This window comes from Acanthochromis polyacanthus, chromosome 20, assembly GCF_021347895.1.
Source record: "Acanthochromis polyacanthus isolate Apoly-LR-REF ecotype Palm Island chromosome 20, KAUST_Apoly_ChrSc, whole genome shotgun sequence".
NCBI lineage: Eukaryota > Metazoa > Chordata > Actinopteri > Pomacentridae > Acanthochromis > Acanthochromis polyacanthus.
In genome coordinates this window covers 6,910,118-6,925,837 of record NC_067132.1, presented here as the reverse complement: position 1 = coordinate 6,925,837, position 15,720 = coordinate 6,910,118, and the positions used below count along the sequence as shown (strand labels likewise).

Genomic DNA, 15,720 nt, shown 5'->3' with positions numbered 1-15,720 from the left:
TTGACACCCAGTTCTGAGCTACCTGCAGCATCTGCAGATGTCCTGACTGATCAGACTGGGCTGTTCCATCTTCAGATGGTCAGGATTTATCACCTGACACGGTCATTTCTGCTTTCGTAACCTGTCCACCTGAGGGTTGGATCTGTTCAATCTGAGACACTTTTTCTGTCACCACATTTTTAAAACTGTACATTGCTAGAATAAGTAGATGTTCAGATGTTTCTCCTAACATGCTAATTACATCAACTGTAGTTGTCCTTCGGCAGGAACAGTGTTTATATTTCCACGGAGTGTGATTGCTGTCAATTATTTCTTTCTTTCTTTCTCTCTTGGGCTGGGAGCCAACAGTCAGCATCATAGTCACTGAACCACATCACAGATTTTGATGGTGGCTTCAACCCTGTCAGATCAGTCTAATGTTGTCACTGTGACCAAATAGCCATAAAAGCATAGTGGCTCTAAGTAATATCAGTTATTTGTCTCACCAGTCCAACTGAATCTAAAATACATCAGTAAAATGGTGTCTAAAAAGCAGGAATCACCGTAAACATCTGATTAATCGTGTCTCCTCCCCACTGATGAACGCTGCATTGCTGCCTTTCCTCAGCTCAGGATAGAAAGGAACTGAACTAATGAGTAAAGACTTTATTTTCAATCAGATGTGAACTTCAAATGAGTTAATTTGCATAATCAATGTATGAAAAGGAATCTTAACGGAGAGCAAAGCATTGTCTCTCAGATAATCAGCAGCTATGTTTTAATAAAGAGAATAATGGCTGTAAAGTCAGCTGCCCTGTTGTTGTGTCGGGTCTTAATAAACTGTTGTAGTGTTTTCTGGAATAATGTGCTGCAGAGTAGAGATGCAGCTCCAGAAGAGAGTTCTTACTGTGCCTCATGAACAAACGTTCTGACTGAGAGGAGCCCTGTCTGGGATGTGGGTGCTTTTAGGACAGGTCCATTTTGGGAATCAGTGCATCTGTTTCTGTTTCCACTATTCTGGTCTCTTTTTTCCTCACCTCTCAGCTTTAACTTTCTTACTCCATACACACTCATCAGTGCACTTCTTTGTCATTGTTTAGCCTTACCGACCTCTTTGCATGTGTTTGGCAGAGAAAGGATTTTTCTTGTAGATATAAATGAGTCTATGTTCCTCCACAGATGACACACAATTCCCACTGCGACACATCAGCAACATTTCCCACGAGTCTCCTTCTAAACTTGTTTAAAAGTTAATATTTAAAGGAACTCAGTAGCAGGGGACTGAGCATGACAAGGAAAGTAAAGGAAAAGAGAGATCTGCTGGAGACCACAAGTCTCCAGCAGATCTAAGTGGAAGTGCTGTCACCTACTAAAATCACCTTGGCAGCAGGGTTTGATGATAGAACAGAGCTCCAGCAGTCTGACTAACATGAGTTGTTGAAACTGAAGAACAGACAGGAAGAAATCATACGACAGATCTTCTTGAGATACTTGCATTTACAGTTGATCTAAATCTACCAGTGGTTGCTCAAACAGCAATAAAAGTGCAGTTGTATTGGGGATGTAGTTTCCACTCTTCACTGTGATGGTCTGGTCATAGCAGCATTGTTGTGGTGAAAGCAGCTCATTTCAGTGCAAACCTGAGATTTTTTGTTTTTATGATAACAGAAAATCCACAAAAGTCCGTTCATGAGTCCAGACTGAGTGATAGAATGAACTAAAGAAAGCTGGAACTGCTTCTAACGGAAGGCTGTATCTTACCAAACTAGTGAAAACAGCTTTAACTAGCAGCTACTGAAGGTATACTATTGGTTTTGGACTGAAGAAGCTAGTAGACTACAGTAACAACAGGCTGCTTTCCACTGCAGGAACTAGCCGATTATTTCAGGGCAATCTCAGCCTTTGTGTCTGTTCTGACTGTAGGAAGGGCCCATGTAGATCCTGTTTCAGAGTTTTTTTTATTATGAGAAAAACTAACTCCAGTGTAGTTTTGTTTATATGGCACAGAAAAACTACTCTGTGGACCTCAACACTGATTGGTTCAGCTCAGAGAAGACAGATGCTGATTGGTTAAACTCAAAGAGGACAAGTGGGATATTTTTCTGTTCTCTGAGCAACATTAAAATGCCATATAGAGTAAGATAACCTTCATTGTTCTGTGTCCATGTGCTCATAGAACTGGAGTTACATCCAGTAACTACTGTTTGTTTTGGGGGTTTGAAATACAAACTCTAAGGCTAAAAGGGTCGACTACAGGACCGTTCCTATAAACATTCATGGCCACCTCATGTTGAACTGATTTCCTGCAGTGGAAAACGACATACTGACAGGGATGAGTGGAAATCTGCCCCGGCCTTATCGGACAGGTTACCAACCTGTGATCCATCATTCTAGTTCAGTCTTGATGAACTGCTGGGTAGTAAAATGCCCTGTTTGATTGGTGAAGTCACACCTCTGCTGTGTTCACCTTCTGTTTATGATGGGATGGATGCTGTGGACAATGGGAGAAACGATCAGCATGCAGATTGGTCTTCTCAGTTGGCATGTTCTCCGCTTAGCTGTGTGGCTGTTTGCATGGCATGGCTAGCTTGTGTTACCGTGGTTACGGAGCTGGATGAAACGGTGCTGAATGGATGCTCTGTTTAGGCTCCGGTTTATCTGTAGTTTCTCCTATTGCATCAGTAGTGCAATCAACAGAGTGCAGTGAGATGTGTGAAGTCCTTTTTTTGTTTGAGTGGGCCTACTTTAACATCTGGCCTAATCTAGGAGCATCAGATCCATTCATCATTGTTATTCCAGCGGTCCTCAGGGAGAGGACGCAAATGGTAAAAGTAGGAACTGGGTCAGAGAACTGAGAGTATAAGCTGAATCCTGACAGAGCAAATGCAGGTGTGTGTGTGTGTGTGTGTGTGTGTGTGTGTGTGTGTGTGTGTGTGTGTGTGTGTGTGTGTGTGTGTGTGTGTGTGTGTGTGTGTGTGTGTGTGTACTTGTTTCTGCTATACCGGTGGGGACTTTGACCTGACTATTTGCTATAAAGGTGGGGACTTGTCTTACGGTGGGGACCTAAAATGAGGTCCCCACGGTTGGCAACACCGTTTTCTTGGCCATATTGTTGTTAATAAAAAATGTAAAAGTGCAAAAACGTTTGTTTAGGGTTAGGCATTGATTTGGTGATGGTTAAGGTTAGGGTTAGGGTAAGGGTTAGGAGTTAGATATGAATGGGAGTCAATGGTAAGTCCCCACCGGTATAGAAAAACAAACGTGTGTGTGTGTGTGTGTGTGTGTGTGTGTGTGTGTGTGTGTGTGTGTGTGTGTGTGTGTGTGTGTGTGTGTGTGTGTGTGTGTGTGTGGAGATGCTGCATGTCATCTCTGCTGCATGATGCTTTTGCCTGACATATGAAGGCAGACATAGATATCCTCCCACATCGTTCTCAAGAGTTCAGAGATCAATCTGATCTTTGTCATGTTGGTTGAGTATCTGACGTTTGTTAAATGAGTTACATTTAATTTTTTGACAGCTTTACTAACCTGCTTTCTTCCTTTTTTCCCCTTATCTCTTCTTGTCCTACTTTTTTGTTCTTTTTTTATATATATATATTTATGCGCTTTTCTTCTCTTGATTGTTGTCTGCTTTTCTTCTCTCTCTTTGACTGCACCCTTTTTTTTGTAAATTTTTCTTTTTTTACACGACATGTCCTTCCTCTCAACTGCTCTCATCACATTTCTTTTATTCTGCGTCTTATTTTCTTCATTATTTTTCCTCTCTCCCCCTCTTCCAATCCCAACGCTTCAGAGGACTAGAACCTGCCTCCGTCGCCATGCCGACTGTCAGTCAGCTGTGCTTCCGCTTCTGTGCACTTCCTCCCTCCCTCTGTGCAACAAACACGAAAACACATACAAACACACACACACACACACACACACACACACAGCCATACGATGCTGTCCTGACTGCAGCACACGTTGTTCTTTCAGATAACATGTTGACACGCTGTGATTCACTCTGTGGGGCAAACTGTGGGTCTCTGGCACACCGCTGTTTCTGGACATCGCATTTGGAATTCAATTTGTATTTTTTGCTGTTTTTCTCAGACGTTGTTCTTGGACCAGATGTACTATATTTCCACTAGGGGTCGACCGATATGTTTTCTTTCAGGGCCAATACTGATCCCTAATAATCAAGGAGACACATGACTGATATTTGTTGCCGATAAACACTACCGTTCAAAAGTTTATTCAAAGTTTTTTTCACTAAAGATACCATTAAATGAATGCTAAATCCAGCGTAGACATTGCTAATGTGGTAAATGACTATTCTAGCTGGAAACGGATGATTTTTAATGGAATATCTATATAGGGGTACAGAGGAACATTTCCAGCAACCACTGATGATTAGAAAACCATTGTGCAACTATGTTAGCACAATAATGTTAGAATAAAAATGGGAGTTTCCATGGAAAACATGACATTGTCCTGATGACTCCATACTTTTGAACAGTAGTGTATGTTTGCTGCAAAAATGAAAATCTTGGTGTTAAAATTCAAAATAACACAAACTCCAGTACAAAACCTAAGTGAAATGCCGTTGGTTATTATATTTTGTATGGGTTTTGTCAAAAAAAACTTTCAACGTTTTTGTACCCAGTCAGATGAGCTGTGAGAGAGACAGGAGACAGCATCAGAGCCACAGTAGCACATTTTTAACTTAATGTATTTCATAAGTGTAGAGAAATAACAATACAGATAATAAAGTACAATATGTTGGATTTGATGGTCAACCACTGCAGATGCTATCAGCCTCATAAATAGTTGTTGTCATCCTACATATGGGATAGTAGGGACCTTCTAGTAGACTCAGCAGGCCCTTCAAATCATCCATTTATAGCACCAGTAAACAGGAAGTAACCCTGATAATGTTGGCCAGCACAGCCATGTATAAAATCTTAGATGAAGTCGTCACCTTAAAAATGCATAATAGAGCTTTGGAATATGTAGTGAACAGAGCAGGGCACACTTACAGGAAATGCAAGTAAACACACAAATGAAGAAGAAATGAGTGGAAAAACATGCAACTGGACCATATGTATGGGTATGATCAACAGTGAGCTGCTAGCATCCAGACGGATCATCGGTCAAGCACCTAACTCTGACTGTTGAAAGGTTTTTGCCCTGTCTGTTCCTCTCTCATAACGTCTTGTTAGCAAATCCTGTGTATTTGTCGAATTATTGGGAAATATTAGGAAGAGCACACATAAAGTCTAATGCAGCATCAGTCACCTTTAAAAATCCTCCATAAATCTTCACACTGAATCAAGCAGTGAGTTCAGAAATTCATGTCCACACACTTAGAGGCACAGACACCATCCAGCTGTCCTCCTGTCTCAAACCTTTCCAATCCAGTCCCAGCGCTGCGAGCCTGATCTGTCAACACCCAGCAGTCAGCAGCACACACTCATGTGTTCACCCACCAAAGGATTTCTGGTGTATTTGTTGTTTTTTTTCCTGTAATGAAGTACTTCACCTTCTAAGCCCTCCAACAGGACTGTACTTCTCTTTTGCACTATTTCCTGTTAGTGAACAATCATTAATGTGAAGAATGTATGCAAGGTGCCCTTTGTCGTCTCTCAGTTTTATTTGTTCCATTTCACCGGTAAATGGTTCGTTTATTTGGTACTTTATGTATATTTATGTCTCTAATTATGGCTTTCCTAACTTAAATCCATCAGTATTTACTAATGACACCGTGTGTTTGTCCTACTTCCTGTCGCTGTATGTTGTCGTTATGTTTGCAATAAATTCAATAAGCGAACTATTAGAGCTCATAATGAAAATGATACGATCTTATTAGCCAGAAAACAGCGATATATTCTACACGTAAAGAGTAGCTGTTGGGGTTAGCGGCATTCCTTTACAGAGGAAATAGAGATGAGTAGAACAATACAATCTAAAGTTATTTTTGAAGTTTTGTAAACTCAATCACCATATTTATAAACCCAGGTTTTAAAGTTGCAGATTCAGAAAATGAAGCTGGTCTGTTGTTAAGTGGACGAGACTGGAAATTGTGACGTCAACATGCAGAAAAATGTTTCAGTTTCATAAAGGTACCTTAAATTAAATTGTAAACCAACTATATAGAAATTTGACTTTAAATTACAATCAGTATTCAGATTATTTTGTCAACCCAACACATTAAAGTCAGTTTGCAGCTTAAAAGGTTTATCTTAATCATTGAGTTCAAATGTTTATCTTCACATTTCTCAGTAGTTCAGTGGTGGGAATGGTTCTCTTGTGTTACTGAATTATGAGGACACTGTTAATTGGGAAAAGGGCAAAATGCTGAATATCAGATCTGACAACCGTCTGTGGACTCCTAATGATAGCGTTATAGGAGTCCACATAGAGATAATGACAGAGCTATTTCATCAGTTACATGGAGATGTTACCTTGCAGTGTGATGAACTATTTCTGATTTATTTATTTTTACCTTTTAGATGCAGTAAAAGTTCATGTATGTACCACGACGGTTTAGATCCAGCCTGTTTAATGTGTTTGTTCTGTATTGTGTTTTTCTAGATGTGGCTCTGTCTGTTCTCTGCCTGCACCTTGAGCTAATAAACTGATATATAACACACACTTACCTGGCTTTTGGTTTCTCTTTCTTCTGACTGAACTGCACTAAACCTCTTATCTAATGTCTAACTGCTGCTTTTCTCTTCTCCTGGTTCCTTTCTTCTCCTGTCCCTCACAGCCTTTTGTGTTCGTTGCGGTATTATTTTCTTTTTCAGATATTCTTCTATCTTGGAAAACAACATGCTTAGTCATCCTGGCTGTAACTGTTGGAGGCGCTGGGTTTTTACAGTGGAAAGCTTAGAGATTAGCGTACGCTGCTGGGAAATGATTTTCTATTGCCTCTCAGAGATGTGTCTCTTTGGTTACTAAATGCATTTCTTTATTACTCTTTCCTTTATTGGAAGGAGAAAAGAGAGAAACCAGTCATTTCTTTTGCCTTTTTGCTGCGGCTTAAAAATACACATAGAAGAGCAAATAAAAGGAATTCTCAAAAGAGGTTTGCCAGCTATCAGTATTTTGTGGCTTCTTTTTCAAAATCAGACTGACTGAAGTCTGGATCCAACATAGAATGATAGAAGCTCATCAGCTCTTTCACTAGCTTTTCTTAAACTATCATTGTCAGCCAAACTAAATAAAAACACATCTAACTACTGCTAAATAACAAAATAGGTCATCAGAAAAGAAACTAACCACAAGCACACACACTCAAAGATTTATGAAGTACCTTTTATTAACAACTACAAGTTTCCACTACTTAAGGCTCAGAAAATGGAGCAGTTTTTCAATCTGAAGCCAGATTTCTTATCCCAGCCTTCTCCCTGAAGGTAACAGGAAGTGCATTGCTATTCACCTGTCTGTGCAAACTGCAGATCCATATAAAACTGAATAAAAACTCTAGAAATTAAACTAAATGCATAAGTAATCCAAAAACGTTTTTACATCTGACTGAATGGAGTGGTTGGTGAAAACAAAATGACTTCTCAAGAAGTCAGTAAAATGACAGGAAAATGGACATTACTTACATTTTTTAAATATTTGTGAACTGATCAGGAGTCTGTACGGTTTTCAGATTCATACATGAAATAAACTGAATACATACATACATTACTATATGAACTTTAGCTCTAAATACATGCATGTTTCCCACCCTTAGTGCCTGTAGAGCTTTAGTAGGTTCTGGAGATTTAGGGCCTCCCAGTCAAACTTTCAGCTGTAGCTCTAGACCTACATTCAACAGATACATCTGCTCAGGTGTCATCACATGACCTTAGTGTTTAAAGCTGAAATATAGACTTTGCTAATTTTAATAAATTGTCTGCTGGATCAGATCACATGATCTTTATGAGCAGACTGCTGTTGTCCTGGAATTGTAGATGTTCTACTTCTATTTTTGGAGCGCTTTAAGGACCTATTTTTGATTTTATTTCATTTTTTTAAATGTAAAAACATAGGAGAGAATAACTCTGGATCATTCCCCCATCCACCCTCATTTTCTACCTCTTCCGTAATACATGTTTGTTCCAACAATAACCAGGCATTTACTGATCAGAGCCTACCAGGGTAGACCACAAAGCTGTTCTCTTTGGTGGAACAATATTGATTCTTGCTGTAGAAAGTGATACTATATATGTGAGGAACCAGCATGCCTTGTGGAAGTTTCCACCTCTGGACCGAATCCTCTTGGCAGCTTGTAGAGCTGGCCAGCCTGATTTGATGTGTAGAAATGAATCATTCAGATAATGGCGTGTGATATGTTCATTTCAAAGACTACCGTACAGGACAGGAAAAGAGAACCACACCCTGGCTGGTGGGAGGGTGGTTGCCTTCTGCTGTTACCAGCAGCAGCATCCATCCATCCATCCATCCATCCATCCATCCATCCATCCATCCATCAATCCATCCTTTATCTGTACACCCCATTAGGGTCATGGGGGTCTAGAGTCTATCCCAGCTGACTCTTAAGTCAGCAGTGAACACCTGGCAGTAAAGACAGTGAACACCTGGACAGGTAACAGTCTATCACAAGACTTCTTCCCTTCAGAGACAAACAATCACACTCACATTTACACCTACGCACAATTAACCTCAGCATGTTTATGGACTATGGGCTGCACAGTGGGGTAGTGGTTAGCACTTTCGCCTTGCAGCAAGAAGATCTCCGGTTCACGTCCCGGCCTGGGATCTTTCTGCATGGAGTTTACATGTTCTCCCTGTGCATGCGTGGGTTTTCTCTGGGTACTCCGGCTTCCTCCCACTGTCCAAAAATATGCTGAGGTTAATTGAGTACTCTAAATTGTCCGTAGGTGTGAATGTGAGTGTGATTGTTTGCCTGTATATGTAGCCCTGCGACAGACTGGCGACCTGTCCAGGGTGTCCCCTGCCTTCGCCCGAGTCAGTTGAGATAGGCTCCAGCACCCCCCCGCGACCCGAGTGAGGATAAAGCGGTGTATAGAGAATGGATGGATGGATGTTTTTGGACTGTGGGAGGAAGCTGGAGAACCTGGAGAAAACCCACACATGTAGGGCAATGGTGCTACCCACCCAGACACAGCCCCAGCAGCAACATAAAAGATACACACGTGAACAAAATTGTTGGTACCCCTCAGTTAAAGAAGGAAAAACCCACAATTCTCACTGAAATCACTTGAAACTCACAACAGTAACAATAAATAAAAATTTATTGAAAATTAAATAATCAAAAACAGCCATTACTTTTGAATTGTTGATTAACATAATTATTTAAAAAAACAAACTAATGAAACAGGCCTGGACAAAAATGATGGTACCTCTATAAAAGATTGAAAACTATTTGACCAGAGTGACATGATTAACTCAGGTGTGTCATTTAATTGACATCACAAGTGTTTCCAAACTCATAATCAGTCAGTCTGCCTATTTAAAGGGAGACAAGTAGTCACCCTGCTGTTTGGTGAAAAGGTGTGTACCACACTGAACATGGACAACAGAAAGCGAAGGAGAGAACTGTCCCAGGACATCCGAAAAAAATTATAGACAAACATCTTAAAGGTAAAGGCTATAAGACCATCTCTAAACAGCTTGAAGTTCCTGTGACAACAGTGGCTCATATTATTCAGAAGTTCAAGACCCACGGGACAGTAGCCAACCTCCCTGGACGTGGCCGCAAGAGGAAAATTGATGACAAATTGAAGAGACGGATCGTTCGAATTGTATCCAAAGAGCCCAGAGCAACCTCCAAAGAAATTAAAGGTGAACTCCAAGGCCAAGGTACATCAGTGTCAGATCGCACCATTCGTCGTTGTTTGAGCCAAAGTGGACTTCATGGGAGACGACCAAGGAGGACACCACTGCTGAAAAAAACTCATAAAAAAGCCAGACTGGAATTTGCAAAAATGCATGTTGACAAGCCACAAAGCTTCTGGGAGAATGTCCTTTGGACAGATGAGACCAAACTGGAGCTTTTTGGTAAGGCACATCAACTCTATGTTCATAGACTCAAAAACCAAGCATACGAAGAAAAGAACACTGTCCCTACGGTGAAACATGGAGGAGGCTCAGTAATGTTTTGGGGCTGCTTTGCTGCATCTGGCACAGGGTGTCTTGAAAGTGTGCAAGGTACGATGAAATCTGAAGACTATCAAGGCATTCTGGAGAGAAATGTGCTGCCTAGTGTCAGAAAGCTTGGTCTCAGTCGCAGGTCATGGGTCTTCCAACAGGACAACCATCCAAAACACACAGCCAAAAACACCCAAGAATGGCTGAGAGAAAAGCGTTGGACTATTCTAAAGTGGCCTTCTATGAGCCCAGATCTGAATCCCATTGAACATATGTGGAAGGAGCTGAAACATGCCATTTGGAGAAGACACCCATCAAACCTGAGACAACTGGAGCTGTTTGCTCATGAGGAGTGGGCCAAAATACCTGTTGACAGCTGCAGAACGCTCATTGACAAATACAGAAATCGTTTAATTGCAGTGATTGCCTCAAAAGGTTGTGCAACAAAATATGAAGTTATGGGTACCATCATTTTTGTCCAGCCCTATTTCATTAGTTTGTTTTTTTAAATAATTGTTAATCAACAATTCAAAAGTGATGGCTGATTTTGATTATTTAATTTTCAATAAATTTTTATTTATTGTTACTTTTGTGAGTTTCAAGTGATTTCAGTGAGAATTGTGGGTTTTTCCTTCTTTAACTGAGGGGTACCAACAATTTTGTCCACGTGTGTATAATCAACTGAATAACTGACAGTAGTTGACCCATTAAAGTCTACTTTAACACTTTATGGTGCTGTGGAGGAGACTCCCAGCAGGTGAGGTCTGTATTACTGCTCAGGTTTTAACATCCACTGCATTGAAACCTCCTGAGATCAGACTTACCTGTGATCTTCTATATGGGACAGCCTGTCCTACTTAGCCTCACAGGGTTGTGGTGTGGCTGATGTAGGGAGAAAAATAGAAGTCCTTTGAGTAAGCAAATGTGCATTTCCGTGGAGGGATACACCACAAACACACACTAGCATGCACAAGTCCCAAGCAGGAAAGCCTCACCCTGAACAGCTGTTCCCCAACGTTCCTCTGAAATGGGTGGAGGAGGATAAGGATTTAAGAGGAAGAAAGAAATGAACACTTTGGGAGACATCTACATAATGCATAGATCAACCCCCACACTAGCATAGTACATGATATGAATCAGCCCACACACAGATGACATCCATCATCTGGAAACCTTCAACTGCTGTCATCATGTCTTATACATTATTGATCTGCTGAAGGTGTTAGATCATCACTTTAGTGATCACACTGAAATACCTCAGTAGCTGTTCATGGAGTTTCATACAAACATTCATGCTCTTCAGAGGATGAATCTTAATGTCTTTGATGATCTCTGGCAGGTTACAGTGGTCACCTTTCCAATCAAACACCCCTGTAGTTATATTGTAACCTTGCTATTATGTTTATGTTGTGTTTTTTATGTGCTGGAGGACACATAATGAGTGAAATAAGCAGTGAACACCATCACAAGCATCTTCACCTTGGAATTGCAGTGGACTGGTGACACTGAAAGACTTCAAGGGTTTTATACCTGACAAACCAAAGGATGCAATCTAAGTTGTTGAGCTGGAAAATGGCAAGATGATAAGATGTATAGGCACAACAGTTTATCAAGCCCTACAAGCAGTGGTGAGAGGCTGTTAGTCTGCGCTGGGGTTGGCCTGGTTTATCTGCCTATAATCTGCTGTGGTATTTATTTCAATTCTGCTAAGTTTACCTCAGCAGTGAATGGTGCAGAAAATAAATCACTGACAATAAACTCTTGCTATGAGATTGCACTCAAATAAAGCTGTGGCACTGTACTGGAATGTATCTACTGCATGAGAAGTCACTTTAATATATATTTGATGTTTTACAGTAACTTCAATGTTGAGATGTTGGGAGTCGACAATCACATAAAACTTCAGCAATGATCCATAACAGAATTTCAACCCCACAGATCTGCTGCTGGGGCTGTACACTCTGTAGCTCCTGTGCTTTCTGTCAGCATCCTGAATAAACCTGCTGTCCTAATTTTGCTTCTCAGAATGGTCATGACCAAGACTAGTGGAAACACTGGAAGCTTGGTAAAAAATCAACCAATTTGTCTCAACCTTTGCAGAGTCAGTTCTCACCTTCTCTTCACTGGACTGGAACACCAGAACTCCTAACTTTTGGCTGAACACATCTGTGGATAATTTGATAAAGTCACGCTGTCATCCTGTTTTACTTGAAGAAATGCGGGATGAATCTCTTTTAAATATTCATGATGCAGCTTTAATTCCCGAGCCAGAAAAACCCTAATTCCTCCTTTGCTGATGTCTCCTCTGTGGACAGAAAGCTTTTCATCTCTGCCACATGTGAAGATGTGTGTGTTCAACTCTGAATGTCTTTGTGAATGCTCCCATGTATGTGGGTTTATGTGTTTGGCTCTAGGAGTCTTCCTGGCTCTCATGTCAGAGCAGTAAGTGAATCTCAGGCCTCGGATTAGCCTTTGAGTTTAAATGTGAAATGCTCTGGATATTAGACATCATCATGGGCAATTAGTGATTTTTGTGCTCTCAGCTGCACTTTAAAGAGTGCATTTGTTCCCTTTCATCTGTTGATTTGACAGGTACTGACTGCACAATCCCTGCTGTTGGAGCTGAAGGCAGCCCCCTGCCCGTTTCAGTAGACTAAGTTGTGGTCATGACAGTGAGGAGCACTGGAAAGCATGGCAGCTGGAAATGCAAATATGTGCTAAAAAATACAGTCACAAATCCGTCACAGCAGCCCAACTCCTCAATCCTGCTAATAAAAACTAACAAACACTGACGTGAAGAAGGTCTAGAAACAGTGACAGCAGAATTAAAATAGGATTGGGATTGCCTCCATTCCTTTTTTTCCCCCAGAGAAACTCAGGATGGTTTTCAGGCTAGGGCAGGGAGGTGTGGAAGACACAATGACACTAAAAGCTTGGATTCGATGCAAGGGGGTCCGGATGGAGGGGAAAAAGAGTTCACAACGAGCTGTAGAGCAGCTTTTATAATGATACCTGCAAGCCCTTTAAACCACGCACGCACGCACGCACGCACGCACGCACGCACGCACGCACGCACGCACGCACGCACGCACGCACGCACGCACGCACGCACGCACACTTTGCCTCTCTACTTCCTGTCAATACATCTCTCACACAAGTACATTCAGTCCATAGCATCATGAGTTATTCCCTATTCTCCTCATGGATCTAAACACACTAGAAAGAGAATCTTACCTAATTTTGAAAACATGGATTATTATATTCAGAATTCTGTAAAATTAAGAATTTCTTGGAGGGCATGAACATATACAGTGCTTGGCAAATTTATTAGACGACCTGTCATAAAAACAAGAAAATACTAATATTTTAGAAATCTATCAAAAACTTGTTTCAAACTAAAAATTGTATTGTTATTTATTAGGAAAATAACAAACTGGAACAACTAAACTGTCCTTATTCACATATAATAACCAGAAATCTTAATACAGGGTGACACAAAAAAACGGGAACTTTTTAACAATCCAATAAAACCAAGAGTGATGGAAGAAAAATATTTTATTCATAATAATGGAAACCTTAAAACATGCCATTTAAGAAACAATGATGGAATTTTCATTTTTTAAAAAATACTTCCTGTAGATGGCGTCCTCCTGTACGAATGCATTCTTGAAATCTACTTGGGGCTATCTCAAGAGTAAAGTGTACACGACTCGACCAAGAACTCTGGATGAGTTAAAACAGAGAATTCAGGATGAAATTCACAGTATCCCAGCTGAGATTTTGCAGCGGTCAATGAGGAATCTCAACAGCAGATTTCAAGAATGCATTCGTACAGGAGGACGCCATCTACAGGAAGTAATTTAAAAAAAATGAAAATTCCATCATTGTTTCTTAAACGGCGTGTTTTAAGGTTTCAATTACTATGAATAAAATATTTTTCTTCCATCAATCTTGGTTTTATTGGATTGTTAAAAAGTTCCTGGTTTTTTGTGTCACCCTGTATTTTCCATGACCTCCTTCGGTCCTATGTTGTTGCTTCCAGTGTTTTTATGGACTTTTCGACTCTTTCAGCCTCTTTTGTTATTGAGTTCCAAATAGTTTCTAGCTGTTCCCAGAGACTTGCTTTGGATGAAACTTTTCTGTGATCAGTTTTTGAACTCAATAAATCCCAGATCTGTACAATAGGATTCAAGTCTGGACTTTGACTTGGTCCATCAGTTCCAGAACTCTAGATTCCTTTTTCTTGGTCCAGTCTTCTCGTTTATGAACCCACGATCAGTCAGGTTCAATCCAAAAGGGATTCCATGATGTGCCAAGATGTTGTGGTCGACCGTCTTGTTCATGATACCATTCATTTGCCGATTCCATTTCCACAAATGGAACCGCATACCATAATGAAATCTCCACCGTGTTTCACTGTGGGTCCAAAATGCGTCTAGCGTTAAAACATTCTCCAGCTTTTCTGTAGACATAAACACAACAGTGCTGATCGAAGAGTTCAAACTTGGGCTCGTCCATTCAGAGAACCTTCTTCCAGTCGTCTACATTCCAGTGTTTGTGCTCTCTGGCAAATTTAAGGTATTTTTGGATGTTTGCAGGCCTCAATAATATTTTCTTAGCAGCTCTTCTTCCTTAAGCTTTGTTCCTTCAGTCATCTGCTGATGGTCATTCTGGAGACTTTCTCAGATTCTGATCTAGAAGATCAGCTTGAAGATCAGCAGTGGTCCTCCTTCTGTCTCCAGTACTTCAGATGTTACGGTTCCTTACATCTGCTTCAATTAGCCTTTGCTTTCAGCCTCGTCTGTGCATTTTCTAAGTACCAGTCTCTACAATTAGGTCCAAGGCATACTTACCACACTGTGACAACACTTTATGTCCTATTTGTCTCAAAACCACCCAGCATCATTAACCTCGTGACCCCTATTGTTGCAAATTTGCAACATACCAATTTCATTCAGACTGCAGCCGAGATACCATATTCATTGCCCCAGTGCCGGCTTGTGCATATTCAAGATGTACCTCAGAACTTTTTGCAAGCACCGGTTTCTCGTAGGACCAGTCGGAGTGGAACCTAACTATTATATATCTGTTATTATTATTTTATATATGTTCTATGTGTAGTAGACAAATTAACAATCTCCACTTATTTAGCATCAGATGGAAAGCAGAAACACACAAAAGTTTTTTTTTTAAATCTCATTGTAAATAAATTCAGGCATCAAGAGGTAAACGTGGTTTAATTCAGTCTCTGTCTTTCTCAGTGAGTTCCTACGCTTCACCGTTTTGAACAGGAGTGAAGAATTTCAAAGTGAATTCACATTTTTATATCCAAATCTGAGCCAGTACACTGGAATTCTCTGAGAAGTCAGAAATTATTCAAGAATTATATACAACCACTAAAACTTAACGTTTCTATTCCGGATTGCAAGCAAATAGCTGTAATTTGGCATCTCAGTCAAAAAGTACATGGTTTACTATTTTTCCATCTTTTTGTAAAACAGTAAATTTGAAAATTCATGGATAACAGTATTTCTATTTTAGCATTAAAGATGTCATTTTGATTAAAGAACTGCACATACTGGAAGATAAACCATTACAGAAACATAAAATCAATTCTTTGGTAATCAGCACTACTGT

At 40.4% G+C, this 15,720-nt stretch overlaps 1 protein-coding gene across 11 annotated transcripts in view; it reads left to right on the top strand.

The window, feature by feature from the left end:
• The window catches only part of LOC110954165 (microtubule-associated protein 4), a 178,409-nt gene that overhangs the window by 57,681 nt on the left and 105,008 nt on the right, over positions 1–15,720 (top strand). The window lies entirely within an intron of this gene.